Below are 4,934 nucleotides of genomic sequence, written 5' to 3'. Positions count from 1 at the left end.
CCTTTAGAATGGACTGGTTGGATCTCCTTGCAGTCCAGGGGACTCTCAAGAGTCTTCTCCAACACCACAGTTCAAAAGCATCAATTCTTCAGCACTCAGCTTTCTCCACAGTCCAACTCTCACATCCATACATGACCACAGGAAAAACCATAGCCTTGACTAGACGGACCTTTGTTGGCAAAATAATGTCTCTGCTTTTCAATATGCTATCTAGGTTGCTCATAATTTTCCTTCGTACTGCTGAAAAGCAAACCAGGTCTCATAGTTTTTATCTTTATATGAAAAGAACTTTATTAATAAAAAAAAATTCAGTAGGTTCTGATGTAGTTGCTCATGGTTTTAATCTTGCGCTTTGAAGTATTTTCTTTTTCTGGAATGAAGTTCTTGTTTCAACTGTGTAGAAGGAATATGTTAATTAGATTATATTTAGTTGGTGAATTTGTGCCCACAAGAATGTGACTTTTAAAAAGCTGCAAGTTGTACAGTTCTTGTAGATAAGATTGTTTCCTGTTTTCTTTTGCATATTTAGTACTGTTATATATTTTTCCATGAGTAGCCTTTCAGTTTGTCTGTTTGTATCATTTGACACCCGGACTTTATTTAAATTCAGCTCTACCATCACTGGTGCTTACAAATGTTAGTCATTCGAAATGTCAAAATTTGGATTTGATCCAAGAGTTACAAATAATATAAGCCTTTATATAAATATACCCAAATATATATTCTTAGGGGGAAATGAATAAATAAAATACTGTGTTTATAGAGTGGTTAAACAGTTAGGCTTTAGAATTGCTACATGCCCAGAGTATTTCTCCAGTGAATTGCATACTGTATCAGCTCATGAATTGTGCTATAAGAAAGGTGTTTTTTAAAAAAGTAACAAGCAGATTTAATAAATTAATATACATTTTGTTTAAAGATGTACAAAGCGCATTCTGTTTAATCCAAGGTTTTAAAGTATCCAGGAAATTCTATTTACACATATATAGACCCCAGACAGCAGTGAGGTCAGAAGATGCAGGAAGGGCAGCAGAGCCTCATATTGCTGCTCTCTGAATGCTGAGAACACAAGTCAGATACATTCCACTTAAAAACAGTGCTGAGATGTCACTGGGAAAAATCTCTGAAAAGTCCACAAAAAAGGGCACATAAACACAAGGGGAAGGTCAGGGTAGTTAATACACTTTGTTCTTAGGACGACTGTGGAGGTGCCTTGTTTGCCAGATTTCCGTTCATACTCACAAGGTGTTGGCCTACAAGGTACTTGTCATTTTAAATATGTTCATAAAGGCACGTAAGGGCTTCCCAGTGGGCTCAGTGGTAAAGAATCCGCCTGCCAGTAAAGGAGCTACAGGAGACGCGGGTTTGATCCCTGGGTTGGGAAGATTCCCTGGAGGAGGAAATGGCAACCCGCTCTGGTATTCTTGCCTGGAGAATCCCATGGACAGAGGAGCTTGGTGGGCTACAGTTCATAGGGTTTTAAAGAATTGGGCATGACTGAGCAACTGAGCATGCACACACATAAAGGGACTTAAACTGGCAGATCTGGAAGGACAAGATTCCTATCAATACCATGACCATCGGTAAAAATGGGTAAATTTGCCAGTAGACCAAGTTTTGCATTTCTGCAGTAACACCTAGTAAAGAAACAATGCCAGATATAAGGTACACATATGGAAAGCAAGAACAGAGATTGCTGGCACTGACAGGTATAGTGAAGGTCAAAATTCTGGATGCCATTTGCCTAAGCCTGCTCAATTAACAGTTTTCAAGTACCATCGAGGACCCCTCAATGTTACTGCTGCAGTGATTTTGGTATGCAGGATTCCAAGTGCCTGGTCCTGTGGTGGGAAAAAACGAGGAGTTTGAGCCAAGGGAACCCTTGGGTGAGCAACGATAGCCAGCTCAAACAGGAGCCCCGTAGAAGTGGGACAACTCCAGCCAGCAGCACTGCAGCTATCAAAGTCCTCAGCTACCCTTTACCCTTCTCAAGGTCACTGCATCTGTGTGGCATCTGTGCTGCCAGCACCATCACTGCCCTATGGTTAGCTGGGAAATGTAGAAATCATAAGAAGCTGTGCAGAGCTCATGGATTTTGGCAGTCTCCATCCAAAGTGACATTAACTGATGCCTAGCAAATACTGGTAGAGTAAGGCAGATGAGGCTGGTGATCAGTAAGGTTATTGCATATGAAGGCAATCAACAAAAATATCCGAGTGGAAAAACTGAAGGCCTGTGCAAGGCTGAAAGCTAGCAGACCCACCCTGCTGAAGTATGGCTAGGTGGGCTGTATGCACACCTTCCCGCACCACAGGGGTAGTGTTGCTACTTCAGACACGCTGGTTATTGTTCACTGGTTGGCTTGCACAGTTCTCATTTTCCTCCTGGTTCCAACAAATAGGAATGGAGATCCAGCAAGCTTCCCACAGTAAGAGTCTCTGCTGGCACCGTCCCCTTCAGCCATTGCTGCATCCATCCCCATTCAAGTAACGCTGGTAAGGGGGCCTGAAGCAGAAGCAGCTCGTGGGACAGTACACTCACTGAGCATCACTGTAGAGCATGACACTGTGTGGACAAAAAATCAAGCAACAGACCAAGTATGCAAATAGGTAGCAAAAGCACCAGGCAGACAAGGACCCAAAGACAGTGACTGACCAAATAAATTTTGGAAGATATGTATACAGAGTCAAGTGAATCATTTCTTGTACTGGGGATTGAAATCTAGATCATTCAGATTCTTTAGAAACCAAAATACACCAGGTTGAAGTATCTGTCTTAGCCACAGAATGAAGGAGGCAAACCAGAAAACAGACACCTCTCCCACTGCTGCTGCTGCTGCTAAGTCACTTCGGTCGTGTCCAACTCTGTGTGACCCCATAAATGGCAGCCCACCAGGCTCCCCCCGTCCCTGGGATTCTCCAGGCAAGAACACTGGAGTGGGTTGCCATTTCCTTCTCCAATGCAGGAAAGTGAAAAGTGAAAGTGAAGTCGCCCAGTCGTGTCCGACTCTTCTCGACCCCATGGACTGCAGCCTTCCAGGCTCCTCCGTCCATGGGATTTGCAAAAACATGAGTTTTCAGAGTAGCATCAGACATTTCCAGGGAACAGATACCCAGCCCCCAGCCACAGATGAGAGGGAACACTCTTTCTGCCACGGATAACAAAGAGACCTTAACAACAGCATAGCTAACTCATAGCAAGCGAGGAGACCTATGAAATCTAACAAGTGTTGCCAAGCCATGATAAAGTATCAGTTTTATCACTAAAAGTATATACCCAGTTACGGTTGTATCAGGCCTTCAAAATGAGATGCTTGGATGTGTTCTTCAAATCCCAGACGAACACTGGAGAAATGACCAGTGTGGTCAGGGCAAAATGCATAAACAAGAATGAACTGTGTATTTAAAGACACCACCCAGATGACATGTTCTAGAAACACTAGTGATCCTTCTACCGTTAGCATTCTTTCCCATGTAAAAACTCTTTGTAGCTCAGTCCCATTTTAAAGCATTTCAGTTCACGTGGTATCAGGTACGTCTTCCCCACCTGTGTTGTCTTCCTCCTTGTTCTCCTCCTCCTCCTCTTCTGCCTGGTCACCCTGGCAACAGGATTTTCCCCCATCACTTTTTTCTTGCCTGGTGGGTTAGCATGCTGGTCAGGGGCAGCATCTTCAGCACTGTTTCCTCCTGCTGGAGCCTTATCTTGGTGAAGCCCAGCAGCATTGAAAGGCAGAGCAGCAAGTAGCATGGTTGACCTCAATATGACCGAAAATTCTAAGAATTACAGAAAGCTAACACAGTAGTTTGAAAAAAAAAAGAAAAGGTGTATAGTCAGTATAGACCATTTTAGATCTTTTTAATAACATCATTACAATTTTGTTTTGCCTCTCTAAACTTTTATTTTAAAATTAGAATGATATTTGTACATATATAGTTTTAAAAATTCAAAGCTTATAAAAATAGCAGGGCATCATCTCTTCTCATCTCACATCCAGTACCTAGCCTTTAGGGGCAGTCGATTTCAGTTCTTTCAGCTGTTCTGTTGTGCCTTCATTTTTCCAAGTCAGTTCTGCTTTTTGTTGGCTTTTTATTTTAGACAGTAACTACTCACTTCCTTCTAAGAAAAATGAGGATTAGTCATCTTAATCTCTCTACCGCCTGCAAACGTTTATACATATTTCTCCTTCTCTATTCTTCCTTTTATAGGATATCAGGTTTGGGGGGGGGGTAAATTCTTTATTTAGTATTTAAATTTTTATGACTATGCAAATTTTTTTGCAGCTGTATCACAAGATTCACTATGATCGTATTTCTTTTCTTATCCAACTTAATGTTTTCTCAAATAATTATCTGAGTTTGAAATTTTATGTACTTTGTGCCTATTCATTTGCAATTCTCTAACAAATATAAACTATAATATGGTTGGATACATCACATAATCAGATAATCTCTTATTTCCTTTTTCTTCTTGGAGACAACCTTCTGCCTATGTAGAATGCAGACCTTCAAATAATTCTCCTGTTTTTCAGTAATTGTTTTGTCCAGCTTTCAGTTTTGGCCTATGTTCCAAAGATCAGAGTCTGTGGTCCACCCTCTCCAGCGATGGTGAGAAGATCAGTTTTGGGGTGAGGCCACTTAAATGAACTTTCAACCAGTCATCTAGTTTCCAGCCGCACCCTGCATTTTTGTCTTCATCATGATTTTAATACCTGAATCTCTCCAGCATGAGTCATCTTGCTGCTGCTTTTTTTAAAAAAATTGTGGCAATACGGTAAAATATACATAACAAAATTTACCATTTAAGTGTATAGTTCAGTGGCATTAAGTGTATTCACCTTATTGTGTAACCATTACCACTGTCCCTCATCTCTAGAGCTTTTATATCATCCCTAACTGAAACTCAGTACCTATTAACCCAGAAATACTCATTAACCA

At 41.2% G+C, this 4,934-nt stretch overlaps 1 protein-coding gene and 1 pseudogene across 2 annotated transcripts in view; one reads left to right on the top strand and one right to left on the bottom strand.

Annotated features, from left to right (window-relative positions):
* FRS2 (fibroblast growth factor receptor substrate 2) overlaps positions 1–4,934 on the top strand; it is a 108,862-nt gene that overhangs the window by 32,305 nt on the left and 71,623 nt on the right. The window lies entirely within an intron of this gene.
* LOC104989823 lies at positions 1,468–4,928 on the bottom strand (annotated as a pseudogene).

This window comes from Bison bison, unplaced genomic scaffold (genome assembly GCF_000754665.1).
Source record: "Bison bison bison isolate TAMUID 2011002044 unplaced genomic scaffold, Bison_UMD1.0 scf7180017864163, whole genome shotgun sequence".
NCBI classification, from domain to species: domain Eukaryota; kingdom Metazoa; phylum Chordata; class Mammalia; order Artiodactyla; family Bovidae; genus Bison; species Bison bison.
This window is presented reverse-complemented; position numbering and strand designations above follow the sequence as displayed.